General features: G+C 33.3%; 1 long non-coding RNA gene across 1 annotated transcript in view; it reads left to right on the top strand.

The window, feature by feature from the left end:
- LOC145688505 (uncharacterized) overlaps positions 1 to 21,229 on the top strand; it is a 70,594-nt gene extending 49,365 nt beyond the window's left edge. The window contains exon 2 of the long non-coding RNA XR_014131926.1: positions 20,838 to 21,229. This is a non-coding gene — a long non-coding RNA (uncharacterized LOC145688505). The remainder of the gene's footprint in view (positions 1 to 20,837) is intronic.
- Positions 21,230 to 23,192: the final 1,963 nt, after the last annotated feature.

Raw genomic sequence — 23,192 nt, 5'->3', positions numbered from 1 at the left:
TTGAAACTAGACTAAAACTAATATTCCGACACAATGCCTCAAACGATATGCTTTCTTTTACGTTTCTCAATAGAAAAAAAATGAAATCTTTGAGTTTTACGTCCCACGGTTATGCCGGTTAGGCTAAAGGAGACGGTGATGATGAGTAATGAATGAAATGGTGGAATGAAGAAAGTGGGAGGAAACGGGAGAACCCCGAGGAAACCCACGCACACGGTGTTTGTCCACCACAAGGTTCAGTTGGCGGGGACTGGGATCGAACCCGGGACTGGGATCGAACCAGCGCGGCCCCCCGTTTCTCAATAGAGTCTATTGTTTGGGTTCGAAATTATTGAGTACAACGAGATCAAGCGCCTCCAACTTCAAGAAGTTATTTTAAAGATTTTCATTAAAAAGAAATATATTTTCATTAAAGTGACATGAGTTTATTTGAAGTCGTTAGAATTTATCTTATTGGCTAATGATTAAGTTGTAAAAGGTAAGATGTTGAAAAGCTTCAGCTTAAATAAAATATTTGCTTGCTTCTGTGTTACACGTTACGTCTAGTAAATCTTCGTTTTAGTTTACAATTCCTTCTTTTTTTTCTAGTCGGCAACGTTTCAAAATAAACTATCAGGACAGGAAACTAAAAGAATATACATTACACAATAAATATCATACAGTATTAACTGATCAACGTCTCAGTATCATCCACTGAGTTAGTTTGGTAGAATTTTATATATAGTTGTAAACTTTAGTAGTTATGGTTTTTAATATTAAATAAGTTGTTTGAAATTAAAAATTGAAGCTTAGTTACTGTGAAGTGAGTTACATGGAAGTTATGTTTTTTTCTCATCTTCTAAGTCCTTAGGTTTTCTTTTAATATTACCATCATCTACTTTTACTGACCAGGTTCTTATTTTGTTTATTGTCTATTTTAATTATATCTTCGAGTGTTGGTCAATATACAGTATCTTAATTTTATTCATTGTTCAATCGCAAAACAGATTTGTCCACTTCATTTACAATTTCATCGGTTTCCAGGTACATACCTTTAATATAAGCAAACTTTATGTTCAGTATTTTCCGACTGGAGGAAGGAAAATTTTAGTGTTAGTAGAATTAGCATCTCTTTTCCCTCTTAGGAGAGGAATTTTTTCAACATACTTTAAGACGCACCCCTTATTTTTAATTTAGAGAATATATGCTGAATTACACACCTCAAACTTATGCAATTCCTTACATGGGGTATTCTGTGAAAAGAGAAAGGAAAAGATGGAGTTCATACAGGAAGGGAGTTATGAGTGTAGAAATGATCGTCCTTACACCCTAAAGATCGAAATTTTCGAAATTATTCAAACACATATTCTGTTACTTTGAATGTAAACTTTATATTATTGGTTTCATCTCTCTAGCTTTGCGAGTTCGTGAGACACTCAATCCTGTGCAGAAAATTTGACCTCCTGCCCTGTTTAACCTCTTAGGATAAGTTTTTTTAGATAGTTCTTTCTTACCTCTTGCATCCGTGAAAAAGAAGTATTGTTTCGAAATTCCATGTTTCCACCTATAGTAGCATGACCTGTCCGATGATGAATAAGTCATTCCTACTATTCTATAGAATAGTATAGACATTGATAATGGTGGCAACCTTACACTTGATATGTTTTAAAAAAGGTTACAGTTTTGTTTGTTTGTTTTAAATAGCCACTCCCTTTCCTATAGAAAACGATATTGTGGCAACCGTGCGTAGGAAATTCTGATATTTTAAGTCTAAAGTATGATCCCAATTTGCTAAGGAGGGCCTGCATTTGTTTAATTACAACTGTAGGTAAAATGATTGAACAAGACTGTTAATATGAAGTTAATGTTTCAGAAAGCATATTAATAAATTTGCATATGTTCACATTCTGTACTCTTCATTTTCATATTTCTTTTCTTTTTATTTCTTCAGTTTCCCCTCTATTTATTTCTAAGGTACACAATCTGCATGAAGAAGTAGACTTAGATATGGGTTATAGTAGGTAATGCAAATTGTGGAAAATTTAGAATCTGGGATATGACACTGGTTCACGTGGGACATTTTGTTTATTTGTTTCTAGTTTAGAATCCCTTGTTTTATGTCAATGTCACATGAAATCCACAATTTAACTTTAGGTCCGAATCGCATGCACTCGTGCCTGAGATTGCAAGTTGGAACGTGCAAATTGAATGAACCTAATTATCCTGCAGACGTAAATTTATTAAAGGTGCGTAATGCTTTCTTTGCCATTCTTAAATACAAATACATTATTTCTGTGGTTCCCAAACCGGTGTGTCGTGTATTCGCATAGGGCGTGTCTCGAAATTTTGGAATTGAAAATTCATGAATCATTTAATAATTAGCTAAAATTAATTTAGAGACAGGCTATGCTAGTCAACACGTACAGTGGTAGCAACAATGCACAGTACTACATAGAGTTACTGTTTCCTAGAAACTTCATCTTATCTTACTATAATTTATATTGGTATTAATAGAATTTCAGGTAAGCGTGTTACGATGTCGTGGACTTTCGGTAAAGCGTGTCGTCTGTCAAATAAGGTTGAAAACGATTGCATTATTTGATACATAGATATATTAGATATATACTTACTCTTTGTTTCATTCACTCACATTTTAATGCATTAGTTTTGATTTTGTGTACAATTGTATTACAGTTAACTGAAAAGAAGACACTTAAATATTTCACACGTCAAATGCCATCTAGTGCACTTTGTTATAAGTATACATTTTATGTACCATCTGCTCACTGGCAAAGCATTGTCATAAATGAAAATATTTATTGATTAAAAAGTAGAATTTAATAATGTGCGATACAGGACTTAACACACCGAACAGATAATTTCTGGATTTAACTATTAAAATTGATACTTTAAAAGAATAAACTTTCAAGTGATGTAAAGTACTTAAATAAATCTTACGAGCTATAGCTTAAAGAGATGTATATTCTAACGAACAGAAGATGTGGCGTGGGAGCGGCGAGATATGTGTACACATAAGTGCGTGTGAGAGTGTGTACAATGTAGATAAAGAGATGGAGAGAAGGAATATGTATAGTTCCAGGTTCCTTCTATGCTAAAAGCTTTACTCCAGAAGTACCGGAAATTTGTTTCTGACATAGCATGAGAAGCATAGCCTCAAATTAATCGAATTTCCTGTTACCAGCCGCCAGTCAAAAACACTGCTCTTACGAAGCTACTCCCGAAAGAAGCCTGAAATTTAATCACTCATGCATCAGTGAGCTACTTTATTACTCGTTGTTTTTCTTTTATCAACCTTTTCATTTAACGTTTTCTTTCCCTTATACAATTGTTCGATTGTACTTAGGATAAAGCATGCATTTAGTTTTGCACTGTACATTAGAAGAGAAATGATGTACTTTGATTGCAGATGACAAGGAAGAGATTTTTCGTACCTATCTCCTCTTTATCTCTCTCTCTCTCTCTCTCCCTCTCTCTCTCTTTCTCTCTCAAATCTAAATTTTTCTTTATCATGTAACTTTCACTGACGTAACTTAGAGATACTTAAAAGGGAAATGCATAGAATCAATTGAATCTATAATTGATCATAAGCGTTTGCGAATACAAATGTAGTCGTAAATATAAGTACTTAATAGTTAACAATTACATAATCGCAATTCATCCTTTCATCTTTTGGAGTTTGTGACCTAAATTCTTTTATCGGCATCTGACAACATACCATGTCCTGAGGCAAACACTTCTGGACGTAGCCACAAATGGTGCTGTACCTGGTTTCACTTTCCAATCTTAGTTTGGCCCCTTCCCTCACTATACGCTTCGAATTTACCTTTGACCTCTCGTCACGAAGTTAAGGTGTAGAATGTGCTACTTTCTCTTAGTTTGTAGTTGATTTTTCAGGTTGATTCCGCAGGCCTCAAGCTGGTGATGCTATAAGGAAGTTCGTTCGCCTTCTGTATCCCACTTTCATACAGTGTTTAGTTTGGTAGCGAAGCTTAACAAAAACTCATTTCTTGGCTTAACAGTAAGAGAACGAAAGTAACCATGCTAAAGTACGATGGATAGCATCAACATAATATGTAGCCTTGTTTATAATAGCATTCCGTTCACTATTGCAAAATCAGCTAACAATTGTTAGTAATATACAGTTCACGTAATATATAATACATATACGCTTATTTTCGGGACTAATTCCATCGTAAACACTTCCTGAACATAACTTTAAAACTTATGAAGTGTCTAAAAATTTATTAATTAGAGCGGTTCGTGATACTGTTCAAGAAATTTACTTATTGTTCAAAGTATAATTTGAATTACTTAGAGAATAAATGTATCCAATGTGAGTCTATTTGTTTAATACGAGTAATATTAACATATTTGAATGAACCAGCATGTGTTATATATATATGATTGTATTATCTCTCAACCGTAAGCACGTCAAAAGTAAATAAAAAATAATGTACATTTTAAATATTACTTAACACGTTAGTGGTTATTTAATTTATGATTAATTTGGAACCTTTTCTATTGTTGATGGTCGAGAGAAAAAAGCTTGGTTAGTAAAAGAACCAATAAACAGTTGGTTGACTTGAATAAACGTTTGCATTGAGATAAATATTTAAAATAAAAAATCGAAATTTCATATACTTAATATAGGTCTATTTGTACAAAAAGAACTCGATCTCGTGGGCAATACAGTTACTGTAAATTTTCATGATGTCTTTTAGTTAGCGCTGTATGTAATTATTTGGGTTAGAATTTTAATGATTTTCTCTATCTTTTCTCCGATAAATATAAGCGTTGCTCATTATAATTTTGTTTCATTAAATAATAAGTGATTTAAAACGCATTCTTTTATTTTTAACAATTTCTGAACATAGTTTTTTCTGACACATTTTCCTGTATTATTAGTACAGTATTTGTTCATTATTTTAACTGCTTATCTCCTGAACGTTTACAGGAAAAAATGAAATAAAGTACAATATTTTGTAACTTCATTTCACATCAAGAAAATAACATTTCCGGTTTTTGTCCTCTACAAATTCTGCATTGCCGAGAGTTGCAATCGTATAACACATCTGCCCATTCACCTTTAACTGTGCAAATATTTTTAGACCATTTTTAAGTCTAACAGTCTGTACAGGGCACAGTTTTGTTAATGCAAAATGCCTAGAGCTAAAGTAGTATATCTTCAATACTAAATAGTTTTGTTTCTGAACTTGGTGGTGGAAAAGTTGTTGCCACGGATAGCTTATTCTCTACTGAAGGTGTGTGTGATACGGCAATTGCAACTAAAAGAAAATTTGCTCTGAAATTTCATGCACAGGGACAGAAACACAAACGTGGGTTTAAACTATATCCAAACTAATAATAATAATAATAATAATAATAATAATAATAATAATAATAATAATAATAATAGTAATAATAATAATAATAATAATAATAATAATAATAATAATAATAATAATAATAATAATAATAATGCAACAAATCTTTGGGCAGTGTTGTACAGCATATCTTTCAAAGATTTGTGTGAAACATTTATCTGTGCTGACATACCTTGGAGTGAAGAAGACGATGCGAAATTGTGTGCATTAAAAAGAAAAATACACTTCTATATCATTCCCTGATTCTTCAACATTAAGGAAGAACTACGTGAAAAAGGGTTCACGAAAACAAAAGGTACGGGCCACCGTACTAAACTTTCTCGCTCCAATTCCTTCAACTAAATCATGTAATGCTGCAGTTATTAATAACACATTTTCTTGTGAAATACGAACAAAGTCTCAAGGCATTTTCGGAGAACTTGCCTTTGAACTTGCCAAAGAAAACTTATTCCGAAAAGTAAACTATCCCTTGTAGATTTTCCATAAGAAATAACTTATGCATATGTTAGGGTTATTAATGAAATTTTTCCTTGTAAGGTAATTAATAAAGTCGCATTTGTGGTATTTTACAAAATTGTAATAAAAGAAAAAATAAGTGTAAACTATTTCTTCTGGATATTGTCACAGATGCGATTTGTGCAACACTATAAGAATAATAATTAGTTAATTAAATATATATATATATATATATATATATATATATATATATATATATATATATATATATATATATATATATATATATAATATGATCAAAATTTCGCTATGAAGAGTGAACTCCCCTTGTGCTTTTTTAAAATCTTTTTTGGCAAGGAATAATTTACAAATTATTATCAAGTTATTAATGAAATATTTATGACATGAAGAAATTCACTTGATTCTTTTTTTTTTTTGGAAAACTCGTCCGAAAAAAAAAACCGAAAAATAAACTACTACTCCCTTTTTTTTTTTCAGGGCAAATGAGTTATACCAGATTGTAAGATCATTAATAGAATATGTATTTATAAACTATGAACAAAACTGCCTCAGCATCCCAAAAATAAACTACCACTCGGACATTTTTAGAACAAATGAGTTGTATCATATTGTCAGGTTATTAATGAATATGTAGCTATTTATGAAATATGAAGAAAATTGCGTGTCGTTTCTTGAAAAAGTCGTCCGAAAAAAAACTTACCCCCCAGAATAAACTACCCCTCGTATATATTTTAGGACATGTGAATTATGCCAGATTGTCAAGCAATTAATGGTAAGTTTATTTATGAAATGTGAACAAAATCGCATGAACCGTTTTTGAGGTAATAATTCTAAAGATCTAATCTAATAATAAACTACACTTTCTCGATTTTTTCAGACAAATGCCATATCACAGTATGGAGTTGTTGAAACATTGATTTCTGAAATACAAACCAGATCGTTAGAGCCGTTTTCGGGAAAACTGTATTTTTTTTTAAATTCTGTAAACTACCCTTATGTTTAGGGGTAGATAGAAAATTCGAAAATCCGCTCTGCGCAATCGCATAAAAACCCTTGGTTTAAAATCTGGTCTCGATACGCTGAACGGTATGGTCCCTAGGTGTGTGTAGATGAGGACAAACAGAAAAACAGACGGGTATCGAAAAATCACTTTTTCTGCATCTATGCGTCACGAAATATGTAAATCTCGTTTTTTTTTTTTTTTTTTTTTTTTTTTTTTTTTACGATCACCATACTATTTTCCTTTCGTCGCTAGAGGCATGAAGGGGGAGAGAAGAGGATTTAGGTATCCGTGATTGCCGGGACGCAATATGATAAGTTTTATTATTGGTAAAACACAGCGTAGTATTATAAAAAAGAGTAATGAATCGAAAAAAAAAATGAAATGAAATTTTTGAGTTTTACGTCCCACGGTTATGCCGGCTAGGCAAAAGGAGACGGTGATGATGAGTAATGAATGAAATGGTGAAATGAAGAAAGTGGGAGGGAACGGGAGAATCCCGAGGAAACCCACGCACACGATGTTTGTCCACCACAAAGTTCAGTTGGCCGGGGCTGGGATCGAACCTGGGACCCCAAGCACCAAAGGTGAACGCTCTACCACTGAGCCACCGCGGCCCAGTAATGAATCGATTTTGATATTATATATATACAAGGTGTCCCAGGAGGAAGGGGAACTATTTTGGGAAATGGTAGTATGAGTGATTCTAAGCAAAAAGGTTCATATGAACATAGGTCCTAATCTCAAGGATTTGAGAGCTGCAGATTGGGAACCGTCTTTTACATTATATTGCGTATTGCTCAACCTGTAGTTATTCTACAGAGGAACCACATAGCGGATTTGAAAGGTGATGGAATGACCTTTCCGACGATGTGCAATATGTGCCGGTGGTATCTTTGGAAGAGAAGTTATTGGGGCATATTTGGAATCAGTGTTGCAATCCAATTTCTTTAAATAATCTTAACTATCTCAAATTTCCGTCAATAGCTTCCCTTCCAAAGACAACACTGCCACATGCTGCATACCGTTGGCAAGGTCATTCCATCACTTATCAAATCCGCTATGTCTTACCTCTGTAAAATAGATACAGGGTGAACAATGCGCAACAAAGTCAAAAATGGATCACAACCTGTAGCTCTCAAACCATTGAGATTAGGACCTATGTTCAAATGAACTTTTTTGTTGCTTAGAATCATTCATACTACCATTTCACAGAATATTGCCCCTTCCTCCTGGGACACAGTACACAATATATATATATATATAATTTCTAAAGAAATTTTTTTTTTTTTTTACACTTTCACTTACATTTAAGAGCAATTTTTATTCTGAATTTTCTGTAGATTTATAGTAGTATAAAAAAGAATTTTAATCCTAGTAATTGTATATTATATTCATATGATAAACAATATAAGATGAGGCAGTTTTGTTTTATATTTCATACAGAATTTCACAACCTTGTATTTGAGGGATATCCGACGTGACATTCGATAGTTGCGAGTAAATTTATTGATGACATTTTATATCTCTTGTTACGCTACGTTTCTGTTACTAGCACACGGTGGCTCAGTGGTAGAGCGTTCACCTCTGGTGCTTGGGGTCCCGGGTTCGATCCCAGCCCCCGCCAAGTGAACTTTGTGGTGGACAAACACCGTGCTCGTGGGTTTTCTCGGGGTACTCCCGTTTCCTCCCACTTTCTTCATTCCACCATTTCACTCATCTCTCATTATCACCGTCTCCTTTAGCCTAACCGGCATAACCGTGGGACGTAAAACTCAAAGATTTCATTTCATTTCATTTCTGTTACTAGCACATGCTATGAAATAAAATAATTGAATAGTTTAAGCTATTCCCTATTAATCTTCTTATGGTGTGTTTGCTACAGTATTTTTATTATGTATAAAGTGTTTATGAGATTTATATTTAACAATATATTATTTTAAAATATTTCTGGTATTCGAATATGGTTTGTGTTTTTGTTACAAGTAAAGCAATTGAGATTAGATTAAACTCATTTATGAAAAGTAATGTTAAAAATGTGTAACCAAACACTTTCATTCAACAACACCCATGCAAAAATTAAAACAAATATAATATCCTTTCGCTAATAGTATTCAAATATCGATACTAATTATCTCTATTGGCATGTGTGATTAGTGTCAGAAAATTGACGTATTGGGTAAGTGCATTGCGTATATACATAGGGACACATTTCTGAAAATTTGTCAATGTTTATATGCTCAGCATAAGAACCGCGATGGTACAATCGTTAATGAGACTACCTGCTAATTTGGCTTCGATTCCCGGTGTGAGTGAGGAATTTGTCTTGTTCCAGTTCGATTCTGAAATCCACCCAGATATTTGAAATGAGTACCTAGGGCAACTTGGAGAAGTAAAGGAATCTGTAAATGAAATCTTTAAGTTTAACGTCCTACGGTTATGCCTGCTAGGCTAAAGGATATGGGATGATGAAAAATGAATGAAATGGTGGAATGAAAAAGTGAGCTAAAACACGAGAACCCCGAGGAAACCCACGCATATGATGTATGTCGACCACAAAGTTCACTTGGCGCAAGCTGGGATCGAACCGAGGACCCAGAGGTGAACGATTTACCACTGAGCCACAGCGGCCCCTAAAGGAATCTGAAATGTGTTGCTGATTATTTCGTCTCCATGAGTCCCAATGCCTAGAAAGTGCGGACACTTGACTTCCACACACATCCTTTGGACTTCTGTGCCTTGCGTCGAAGGGAAATGACCTTTAATTTTTTCCTTTACTTTATAAGCTCATTATACACAACCGGGAATACACTTGTTAATTTATCAATAATATTTTGCAGTCCAATTTTGTATAGCATATAAATAGTATGCAATGAAATTCTATCATAATTCATAATGACGCACAAAACAAGGGGTTCTACTGTGACTATCACCAGCACATTATATATATTCCCATGCGCAGTAGATCTGGACATTACATATCTCATTCCAATGTTTTTACCGAAATCCGAATACGCAAAAACAGTGGCTGAGCAAAGGTAAATTTCCAGACTTGGTCGTCAAACAGGGCCGTTTCGAGCATAAAGCCATACTCTGTGTGGGGTAATTCACTACGAGTTCTTTCCTAATTATTGTACCTCAAGAGTTTCAGCGGATGTATTTTGCACTACGCCAAAAAATCTTGCATTGGTGAACCGAAAGCCCTGATAACGGAAAACCACACTTGGATCGAGAAACGCTTAGAACGAGAAACCATGAAACAGGAACTTCATGGCGTCGAACCCAGCATATAGTTTTGACCCTATCCTTTCGGATTACTACCTATTTTGATCCATGGCATACTTCCTGACATTACGATGTGTCGCCAACCAGTAGCAGGTGGAATCAACAGTGACCTTTAAGAACAAGATGTGGTATCGACATGGAATCGAGAAACTGGCAAGAAGATGGCTGCAGACAGTCCTATACGAAGAGCTAGGGCTATATTTTGAATGTTAACCTGCTTTAGTTCTCTGTAATAAATACACGCATGTTATATACCAAAATATTGCAGGATTTTTTACTTGTCCTTGTGTTATAGTATTCATTATGAATATATTTAATGCTGCAGTATGTGGGTAAGCAAATCTTATATACTTTGACATATTTTTTAAAGATCGTAAACGCCTTGTAATATCCAGGGAGAACAATTGCGCCCCGGTGCAGACGGCAATGTGTGGTCGCATATATAACAAATGTATTCAGAAAGTATGCATTTTACTTATACATTGCGATGCTTGTTTTGCACTTTGATACCTAAAAATTGAACCAAACAAATTTATTCTACTTTAAGTACTACATGGAATGGCTTGTTGATTGTGAATGGCTTTGCGTGTGGTCTTTTTGTCTTCTTGATTCCTCGATCCACCAATTATTTTGCCATAATCTATTTGTTTTTACCACAGTCTCCATTATTCCTAAATAATATATTCGTGAGGCAGTAGCATCATTTCAGATTTGGCTTGGGGGGGAAGACCCCTTGATATAAGTAAAATTTCGCGTTTTACACTGACTTACTACTATTTTATTGATAAAATCTATATAAATCTCAAACTTAGAGGGAGCAAATGGCCCCCACTTCTCCCTAAATGACGCCCTTGTCGTGAGCTGAAAGTAAAATATTAATTAATGAGATTGTGGTATTTCACAATATTTCTCACTAAATACCTCAAGAGTGTTAAGCTAAACACACACACACACACACACACAAAAAAAAAATACGACTACTTCACAGGTGGTATGATACGTTTACATGTAACTTTAATGGAAAGAAAAGGTAGGTGTTTTTATGAGAAATAAAAGCATGCGCAAATTATGTTGTCTTGCACTGGAAGCAGAAATTCCACCAAGATTTGGCGTCAAAGTGAAAAGGCTCTCTAGGGCATAATTCCATGAAAGAAGCGTAATGTTCGTAAACAGCAGCACGAAATAAGTACATCACTGTAAAGACGCCGTAAAAAAAAAAAAAAAAAAAAAAGTTACTGTAGAACATTTCAGAAGATGACACCGAATGAGTTGTTAAATGTGAGAAGCCTTTCTGTTTCTCCCCTATTCCCCAATGGGATAACTATCTAGAAGTAAGGAAATCTCAATGCATAGACATGTTTCCGAACCATGTGATTCAATGTTAGATTGCTACAGCACACTCGCTCCTAACGCCTGTCTCTTTTACGTGACAAAACTACCTATTTAGTGCAAGATTGTGTGAATTTTCTCAAGTTCCCAGGCAAAGAACCGATACAAGAGTTAGGATTGTAACAAAAGCTTACCTGCATAGTCCCACACAAGAAACGTGATTGATATAGTGCAAAGGAATTTTCATAACTGCCTTGAGCAATTCTTTCACGTTTTAGTTTCATGAAACAGAATAAAAATAAATAAATGCAGAACGTGTTGAAAAATTCTGGTGCACCTGAACCGAGTATGTTCTCCTCTCGAATACTATTGCAATTGAAATTCTGGTTATTTTTTAACAGGATGAAACGTTCATAAGTATATACATTGTTCATAATGTATTGCTTTATGCATTCTCTGTAATTTTAAGGGAAGTTACTGCCAACAACACTAGAATGTCTTGCAGAAAATCACTTGATTAGCAACAATGAATGGATTGTAGAAACGGCTAAAGTTAGCCGATATCTCAACCTGTCTCGTGCACTTTTTGCAGTCCAAGCAGTTTCTTTCAGAAAAAAAAAATGTTCCGGGATCACACTTAGTATTCGGAGGGGCATATAATATTTTCACACAATACTATTCTATTTATTATTATATTATAGACGTAATATTTTGGTCTCTTCCGGGAAGGGCACTCTCAGAGCTCCGGTTAGCAGTGATCCCAAAAAACATGTCTGGAAGAAACACAGTCCAGGCATTGAATAGCACGTTATTTTACAGACTGAATAAGTTTATACGTTGCTTATGTAACCTACACAATGATTTCATTACGAAATACATTATCATAATATGTATTAACTGCTTAACCAGGGCAAATCTAGCAATGAGCCGAATCATTATAATTTGGCTAGTTTTTAAATCACACAAACATAACAGTAATATATATATATATTTTTTTTCGATTGCTACTAATCAAACAGTTCATCATCCACTTTCAATAGCTGCATATCGTAATTTAGTAACCAATAGTCTACTCGATTCAGATTAGGAGATTTCTGGATTGATTCTTGTAGCTAATTCGGTTGGAAGTTTCCGACATACAAATGCAGAACTTGTACTTATAATAGAAATCAAAGCACATTTCTCGTAATCCTTTTCCCAAGACTGTATACTCGTTTTGCCTTCATTTGTGGCCAGATAGATAAACTTAGAAATTAAGTATAACAAAAACATGACTAGCAAATAGGAATGAAAGAGTTCATAATATTAGAGTTAATAAGTCTGAAATCTGACTTGGATAAATAAACAAGAGGAACGACAAATAATAATAATAATAATAATAATAATAATAATAATAATAATAATAATAATAATAATAATAATAATAATATCATCTGGATAGACATATTTTAAATTCCAATCTGAGATTTTCTGATCATAAATCAACCTCCCATGTCGAAGCAACACGTCGCACAATACCTGAACCTCGGTGAGTTCGTGTTCGATTTCGTAATATATAAGAATACTATGATATTAGAGTAAAATCGGATATCTTATAAGGAATCCGTATTGGTTGCAACCAATGTTAGATTTTTTCAGCATTAACACATCACATTTATTATGTCACGTTCCTTTACCTATCTCACTACAAAGTATGAAAGAAGAGAGATAAACTGTGTTGTAAAGTAAAGCTTTTTTTTTTTTTTAATCTTATAAGCAAGTAGTTACGAATCACAAAGATGCGTCTACAATGCTTGAGGCGGAACATTCGCAGTAGCTGGTAAAGCAGCGGTGGACGAACATTATCTCTTCATATCTTTGCTAAAGCCAAAACATATTTTTGTTCTAATGTCAGGTAACACACCTTCCTCCCACAGGGTTTCATGTTATTATGTTTCTTTTTTCCTCTTCTTATGTATGGCATAATTGTTAGTGACCGGCTCCCCACGCTGTTGTACTGAGAGATCACATGATCGAATCGTAGCCAAAGTAATGATGAATGTAAGTGTTTAAAGGGTGAAGTCCAAAACTGACGTTGCATCTTCTCTTTTGACTACGTTGTTTCTAGTGCCTTGATTTAATTTCTATGATTAACGAGTAAATTATAGTAAATTTTGCTGAGGGAACCAAATTTAGTCAGTATATAAAGGAAATTGCCATTCTGTCAAACAAAGCTGAAAAGAAAAATAAAATTCAATTTATACTGTTTCATTGTTCTTTGTTTCAAAATCGTAAAAGTTTGTAATTTCAGTATATATATTTTAAGTAAAGGGAACTGTAATTATTATTATTATTATTATTATTATTATTATTATTATTATTATTATTATTATTATTATTATTTCAAACCAACGAGAACTTATTGCAAATATTAATATCTATGATACCAAAGAGCCCCGACTTCTGTGAAAGAAGTAGAGCTACTTGTTTTGGTATTTTAGTAAAATATGTTATATTAAATCAGGTTTTGATTTCTTGAAAGGAAAAGATAGCTTTTCCTAAAGCATAATTCATGTACGAAATTAACATGTCAAGAACCTTTTTTTCCGTTTGCTTTCACATCAATTGGTTTTAAAACCTTTGTCGTAAAGTCTTGAGTTAATTTGCAGTTTCTTCAACTTCTATGTATGCAGTCTTGTAGATGTTCATAAAGTAAATTAGCATTCTGTATTTTAAGTGTAATGTTCTATAAATCTAAAACTTTAATGGCATAAAAAAATATGAGATCAGTATGTTTGACAGTACAGTTTTGCAGCCCTCTTATGTGTGATACTGATACTACTTTAACATATGAACTTTCTACGTGGCACTTGACAGTATCTGAAAAAAAAATCTTTAAAACTTGCTTCTACTGTGCCGAATCGTGTTATACAATGATTCTCAACCGATTTTGAGTCGGGGCCTTCTTGACTCTCATACTATAATTATGCGGAATTGTGAGTGGCTGTTTGTTGCAGGTTTGCAACATGAAATATACATGGTGTATAAGGCCATAGTAACTCAACATTCAGAGTAAAAAGCAAGGTTCATTCCAAGGTCAGATTATTATTTCTTTTTATTTTCAGAATGCACTAGTAAAGTAGTCTAGTGTGCGGTTTAATAATTCTTTGGAGATTAGTAATGTTTAACGAGGAAAATATTTTGAGTTGAAGGTCTGGTCAAATATTAAATCTACCTTAGACAATAGAAACATATCGGTAATGAAATTACATTTAGTAATGCATTAGAGTAAGTTACTATTGTAAAATCCTAAGACAGAAACATCATACATATAAATGGGAAATCGTTTGAAATCAACCCAGCTTTACTCGTTAGTAATCCCCAATCTAACATTTGTTTTTAGTCAAATTCTAATATAATATACCTCTTCAGTTAGTATCTCGTGTTTAATGGATTTTACGTTTGTGGGACACGAGTTGGAAAACATTGGAATAATACGTTTGTGTTTATCTTTCAAATATTTATTATGTTCTTGTGTATGTTTATTCCACCTCTTTTGAAGTATAAAACAAGTATAAAACAAGAAAAGTGTATTGTAGAGTTTAGTAATGATTTATTTTTTTCATAAGAAATGCTAACGTAAACAGGAAGATGTTAAGTCAGCTATCCAGTCGAGCACTGACTCATCTTCTATGTGCTTTATCAGATCATTTTTCTGTTCACATAATAGTATTGCTTTGGTATTTCGATCAACATATAGATACATATACGGCAGATACTAGGCATGATGTAAAATTTAAAAAAAATGTTTGTTTTTCTTTGTTTTAATTTTTGTGGTAAATGTGAGATAAAAAAAAAAACTTCCGCCCAAAAATTTGAGAGCTGACGCCAAGAACGCAGGAAGAAGTAGACTAAAGCAAATGAAATTGTGCTCAGGTGTAGTGGACGTAAAAAAAATAAACAAATAAAAAAAGTTTCTTATTTTCCTTGACAAAGTGCTTAGGTGGGGCAGACTTATGACTAGTTTTGACCATGAAACTAAATTTGAAGCTGTCTCGTCCCGAGAAAAACAGTGAAAGTGCTTTCTCGTCTCGAGAAGTGTATTTGCTTATTTTCAGGAGCTCTGTCTCGTCATAACTATTTTGTTTCATCTCAGCTCGTGGACAACAATACTTATCACCACGAAATGTCAAAATTAATAATGAAGGTAGTTAAGAAGTACCTAAAGTTCCTACAGAATTGTAACGAAATTACGTAAAAGTAACCGGGTACATGCTTTTTTCTTTCTGTTTTCTTTCACACACAAACACATACGCACCTTTCTATGGTCATTTCATTTTTTCTCTTCCCAGTATTCTTTCGTTATTGGTGTGTTAAAATTCTCCGACGATGGCTCTTGCCCCCAAGAAACCGCTTTGTCATGGAAAATACGAAATATATATTCCCTTATTTTACGCATAATACATTTGTTTGCAATTTCATTGGCTTTGTTCTACTTCTTCCTGCGCTCTTGGCCTAGACTTTCAAACTTTCGGCTGGAGGATTTTTGCTCCTAAGGATCGTTTCCTTTCCACGGAAAATAAATTTTAAATTCGCTTACTTTATGTCTTGTAAGTAGACCTGCCAAATTTGGTCCAAATCAACTTGGATCACTAACGTGATGTTCCTTGTAAAATGTAATTCTAAATTAGCGTTACATGGTGTGATGTATAATCATGTTTGCTTGATAGATCTCACCTATTGGCACTGTAGAAAAAATGAAACGTTGTTGTCTCAATTCATTATATGTTTGATTGGTAGATCGATTCGCTTTTATTGTCCATCTCAGCAACGAGGCTGTAATCAGAAGGGATCAGGAACTCGTTCACTGCCCGAATCTTGGCCAGGCGGATGCACGAGCCTGGGTATAAAATCCGTCATAGTTTGCGTTTACTCTCGACCTTACACCATCTTCATTCCATCTCTTCCCTACCATACAGTCATTTTCTAGGAACAAGTACTTCTGCGGTGTTACCACGCTGCTTTCTGAGGTGGAGTAATGGATTTTGGATCACTACACCTTACTTCACTTTCGGACCCATAACACATCAATGGTGCAGAGTTACTAGCTGCACATTACCACATTAGTTACATAGGTATGCAGGGTTACACATGTAAAATTTCAACGTTCTACGGTATGTGAAAGTAGGTTAGGATAGAGCTTTCTCGTGCATCTCTCGTTAGCCGGCAAATTTCAAAGAAATCACACATGTGATAATTACTCAGAAACTATTGACTTGCAACCCCTTGTTCATATAAGTGAAAATGTTCCAAAGTACTTGTAAAATATCCCCTTGCAAGGTATGCATCGAATTATCAGTCACCCTGTATATATACGGTGGATCATTTACCTTGATACGTTCTTGTAACTTTTAAACTAATAGATACAACACTCTGAAATTGCGTACCATGGAAATATCTAAATGAGGCATTGCTTGATATACTCTTCACTATAACCAGATGAACAATGTTGCCAACTCAATATTTTTATTTGCACTAGGTCAGGTTTATAATAAACTTCGTCTACATGCAAAGCAAAATCTTACAATGCTACACTTGTTATACAGATTTTAAACTAAGGGCGCTACATTATTACAGACATCGAAAAATAAGCAAATTTTGGAGGATTATACAACAATAATAATACAAGTTACATGCACGGGATAATACACATACAAAGTACTTTAGTGACAAACACTACGGCCATCACATGACGTATTTCGAACAAGTAGCAAAAAAGTTACAATGAATTGGAGTTTGACTTTTCTCAGTGTAGTTTATTTCGAAAAAGTGTTTATATAAGTATTACATCCAATTCCGTAGATAGTTTTCAATAAAGATCATGATGCCGTTTACAGCAATTTGGTATCTTGAACCATTCCGGAGACACGAAAAACAAGGTAAAATCGGATATATTGCTTAAAATAGCGTATTTTTTAGAATTTTTCATATATATATCGTAGAGCTATGCTTTTATAACATTACAACGATCATTTTTGTTAGTTGTAATTAGAACAATAAGCTCCTGGAATTACATAATTTTAAGCAGTGTTTCAAACTTTACCATTATTTACCATATCCCAGGATAGTTTTAGGTGTAGAATTGCTGTAAACGGCGTTAAGATCTATTGTACAAATACGGATTCCGTATGTTTACTACGGAAATCTGTATAGAGAATATGTTATCCATTACTTCTTTTCCCCGCTTATATATTGTATCATGCAGCTGCAGATGCGTGACATTAACTGTCTTCCGTATATTACATACGTATACGTATGCTACATACATAAGCCATATGGTATATACGTCAATCTGTATATCCGATCCTCACCGCCTACATACAATCATACGGGAAATACGCATATGCGAAACACTTATACAGTAAGTGAGAGTGTAAGTGAAAGTTATGCCTATACGGACTGCATTATAAAACATAAATTTTCATTTATACATTTGCTGCAGGATGTTATATATATATAGTCGTACTTTAAGTCCAAAAACTGAAGGATTTACGCATGTAATCTATGTTTTTCGCATGTCATAAATGTTTTTTTTTCTCTATGTATTAAAACCCATCTGTGTAATTGGATTAGGCAATTATTTAGGCAGTTTCTCGAATTGAAGGCTTTTGAAATAAAGTCAAATTTCAATTTTTTGTATATTTGTTCCTATTCATCCGAAAGTATGTGATATCATGACAGTAGTATTAGACACTTCGGATGTGAGTTGCACCGTCCGCCTCACTTACGTTACTACTTTTATAGAGGATACCAAAATGTCGGTGTTTGTAATATTGTAGCGTCCTTAGTTTGCAACAATAAATAACAAATGTGATATTGTAAGTTTTCGATCAACATGTAAATTTCAAATGTTTAATAACTTGAGTTACGCTGTACACCCTGTATATGTATAAATCAATGAAGTGACCATGCGTCGTTATATATGGGTGTGAGTACTGGTCTTACGGTATCCGAACTGAAAACCAATAGTATTACTGCATTAGGCCTGTCATCAATACTTATTTAGTAGATATAAATGCTGAAGCAATAATATTAAGTTTAGAATGGCTTTAAAATTTCTGATTTTCATAATGACTAATGCGACAAGAGATAGATTTTAAGTAAATGGAACGAATTTGAATGCGAAATGTGATTCAGTGAGTGTCGTTAGTTTTTTCTTCTGTGAGTGACACTGCTACGGATCAAGATGCAGCACGAAGGTTGACCATGGTCGACCACATAGCAGAAACACAAGCTTCGTAATTAATTTAACAGGAGACTGGAAGTGAAAATTGGTGTTCAGATGACTGTAACGAACGAATGAACAGTCAAGTGTTCAACCATTCAAAATTGTTGAAGGTAAAAAAAAAAAAAAGTGTGTTAAACACCTGAACTCTCTATGAAGCAATATTAGTGATATAGTTTCCAAATGCAATAACCCATTATTTTTCTGTTTGATATTTGATTCGAATTGTGAAGCAAGTTTAGTTAGAATTTGGGACGTATTTTCCATCAGAATTCTTGATTTGACTATTTCTTCATTGAGCGACTTTTATTATATTAAACCAGATTCTAAATTTATTTCATCAATAAAATGCTAGTATGTTATATTTTAACTACGGTGTGTTTCGATTTTTTTTAAACATTTAAATTATATAATTACTGAAAGCCGTCGGAAAAATGTTAATTTTTGCCTTAAATTGTCTATGTTCCATTTTTTTGAGTGTGTGTGTGTTTTCTAAAGAAAAAAATCACATTACATGAAATTTTTCGTGTATCTTTCCTGATTTACTAGTGAAGAAACCTGGCATAACTGAAAATCCGTAACATTTTTTTTCTTAATGTGAAGTTATCTAAAGAGTAATCTAGACAAGCTTTGAACATCATCGCAGCCCCATTTTTAACATTATAATAGCATTCAACAAATGTTTGTTTCAGTCGTTGAAACTTTTTTCAAACCATTGTTTGCAGTATAATAATCGCAGACATACAATGCTATCAAATAAAAATCTTGTTTATATATTTCGTATTAATGTTCAGAGATAGCTTACTGTGCATACACTATCCTGTCACGTGAACAAATGACCGTACGCAAAATAGTAATCATATATTATTGTTTAGTAATGCATTGAATTTACAGAAGAATAGATCAAGAAAGAAATGAGCTGTTATGACTTATATTTCCGGAGTAGATACAAAAGCATGGCTTTATATAATTGAATTAAATTATAACAATTAATGCCTATATTCATTTCCTGTTAAAGAAAGAAACCATTAGTAATAAACGTTGATATAAATAACTCTCAAAGTATTGTCATGGGTTATTTTACTATGGATCAAAGAGCACTGAAATGGCATAAAATAAGTGCTTCTGGTCCTATAAATAAATTGTTTGTATATTTTCTTTTCTGTTATGAGGAGAAACATTGCGAAATCCGAATGTTAAGAGCAATGGTAATATTTGTAATTTTCGAACAAAACTAAATCTAGGAGACATAGAGAAGCAATTAATTTCTCATCAGACGCAATTTAGCATACGTACGTTCTACTTACTGGGTGTTTTTAATGTGGCTTTTGCAATAAAAATATTTCTGAAACAATATACGTTAGATGTTCTGCTTGTAGTCTCCTTAATAACCATTTTCCCGAGCGTTAGTAAAATAATAATAATAATAATAATATTAATAACAATAATAATAATAATAATAATAATAATAATAATAATAATAATAATAATAATAATAATAATAATAAACCATAGATGAAACTTGTCTCTTTGACCCTTATTAATCATACATATTTAGAATTACATAATTTCGTTTATGCATATATGATAGATCTAAACGAGTAAATAATTATAATTGTGTAGAGTTGATATTTTCATCTGCGTAGTTAAGTGTCTACGAATTTTACATGTTGATTTGATCGTGCCAATTGCATACAACCTAAAATCAATGTAAAATTAAAGTTTAATGAGCAACCAATTTCAGGAATATGTTGCAAATACAGTAAAGAACATTTTTTTATATTTATCATTACTTATTTCTTTATTTATTACTTCTTTTTGGAAACAAAGATAAAAACAAAACAGAATTATTCACGTTTGAAATGAAAGTTGATGATGAAAAACTTTCCTTAAATATCTGATTTCTCGTTCCAGTAACTAAATTCAAAATCCTTACAAAAGAACCAACAGATGGAACTTGTACACCTCCATTTCTTTAAGAGCTTCAATTACGTAATGTAACTTAGGTATAAGCAAGTGCAATGAAGTTAATATTATAACTTATTTACTTGACAACTGTGTGCTTTACTTATCTAAGTTAAACATCTTATTTTCTCAGCATCCGCAGTTCCTCTATCGAGCAAGTGATATCTCGTTGATTGGTTGTTTGGTATTTAGTGTCTCCTTCATCAACAAGCCTGTACAGGACGTGGATCTACAGCTCAATGTGGAATCCGAACCTTACGATCACTTACCCAGAAATCCGAGCCTTCTCCGCAGAAGACGCGCACAATAACCATACGGACACCATGGAGCTCCTCTGTAGTGTCTAGCTTGAATTAAAGTGTGAAGTTAGTTTCCAGTAACTAGAAGGGCATATTTTGGAAAATATTTAATTTAAATTATTATTATTATTATTATTATTATTATTATTACAATAGGAAATGCTATAATATAAATAAGGTACTCTTTTGGCAACTTCATAATAGTATGATCCTACAATTCATTTATTTTACATGATAGGGACATGATAATAACATTACAGACACTGCAAGTTGATTTTAGGACTCTTTAATAAGTAGGCTAATTAGTACACTTATACGTGTGGACGTTGTTTTACATACAATAGTTTGTACATTAATATATTTATATATACAGGGTGTTTCAAAACAACACCGACAACGTTTGGGAGATTATTCCTGACGCCAAGATAAGACGAAAAGTAGGCCTATAGACCAACCTGGATGCACAAATGCTTCCTTTTGGAGTTATAGGCTGCCGAAAACTTGAAAAAGTGGACTTTAAAGGTTCATAGCACCAATACTATGGGACCTACCGTAGTCGGGTCAAGATTTTATTTAGGAACTAGTGTGTGCCCTATCCAAATATCCATGTTTTAGAATCCTTGCAGTACTTCTGAAACAGTTTTTATAGAGGTAGTTGGTAAGAACTTCAAATAAAATGCCCGTAGCCACGCTGCCTCTATAAAAATTGTTACTAAGTACCGCAGGATTCTGAAACATGTATTTTTGAATATCGCACATATTAATTCCTAAGTGAAGTCATGACCCGACTACGGTAGGTCCCATAGTTTAGGAGCTATGGACCTTGAAATTTTTTTTTCATGTTTTCGGCAATCTATAACCCCGAAAGGAACCATTTTTCGTCTTATCTTGGTGTGAGAAATCACCTCTCAAACGTCGGTTGTTTTGAAACCTCATATATATATATATATATATATATATATATATATATATATATATATATATATATATATATATATATATATATATATATATATATTTTCGATTTTGTACTGTAATGTAACACTCCGTTATTTTGTGTTTCAAATGCATTTTCAACTAAATTTGGTCGTATTTGCACAGGGACGTACGCAGGAGATAGATCCTGGAGGTCCCGAAGTACCGACTTTTCTGTAAAATTAGTATAATTTTGTGGGTAATTTAATCAACTTAAATATAATTTGTCCAATATTGAATTTGGACACCCCTCGAAATAAATTTTTGTGTACGTCCCTCTATTCACTCTGTGTCCTTTGCATTAAAAATAAAACACTGATCGTCAGACTTCCTGAACTTCATTGCTTAAGAACCTTACTTTTGTAATTAGAAGCGTGACAGTTTACTTTGTTATAAATGATGACTCTACTTTACTTAACATTGCAATATCCAAAATCTTATTTATATCGTATCAACCCATAGCCATATGTAAAAGTTATGTATGTTTGTACCATTATCTTGCACTATATGAAACTATAAACTGCGTTTTACGCTTTATATGATCAGTAGTTCTCACTTAACATAAGGCAGAGTGTAGGTTACATATTACTTAATACAGAAACTACTTTTGCAAACTGTTAAATGCAAATTATCCATTGGATTCTACGGTTCTTTTTCTAAAAAAAATCAAACTCAAAATTGTGCGTTTCGAAACTTTGTAATGGATTTGACATATGTTACACGGAACTAAATGTACATTAATTTTTATTTCTAGAGTCACCACTGAGCTTTGAATTGCGATATGTGGAAAGTTTCGACAACTTGTTTGCTGGGAGCATGAGGTGTCGGATTGAACTTTTCCCTCTTTTCTAATGATCGGCCATTCTTTGTACGTGGCAGCTTTTGATGACATTGCACAACGTGACATTTCGTTTGATCGGTAAATCATGACGCTGTCGACATACAGTCGAATGCCGTCTATCTACTTCCCGATTATTTTTGTGGCTGTTTGGAGAGAAAAGAACGAAACTATTACAGTTTTTTTTTTCAATGTTTTTCGATAGTAATTTGAATTCGCTGCAGCTACGGGTATAGAAGTTCAATTATTATATGCATTGTACAACTATCGTTCATGTATAGCATGTAAAATGATCTATTTCAATATAATAGTATATCTTTAGTAAAAGCATTTTTCTAACTTCTTGTAAATCTTATAGTATTGGTAAAAAGAAATT

Source organism: Thermobia domestica, chromosome 6, assembly GCF_964235325.1.
Source record: "Thermobia domestica chromosome 6, izTheDome1.hap1.1, whole genome shotgun sequence".
Taxonomy (NCBI): Eukaryota; Metazoa; Arthropoda; class Insecta; order Zygentoma; family Lepismatidae; genus Thermobia; species Thermobia domestica.
Note: the sequence above shows the minus strand (reverse complement) of the source record. Positions and strands in the feature narration are given on the sequence as shown.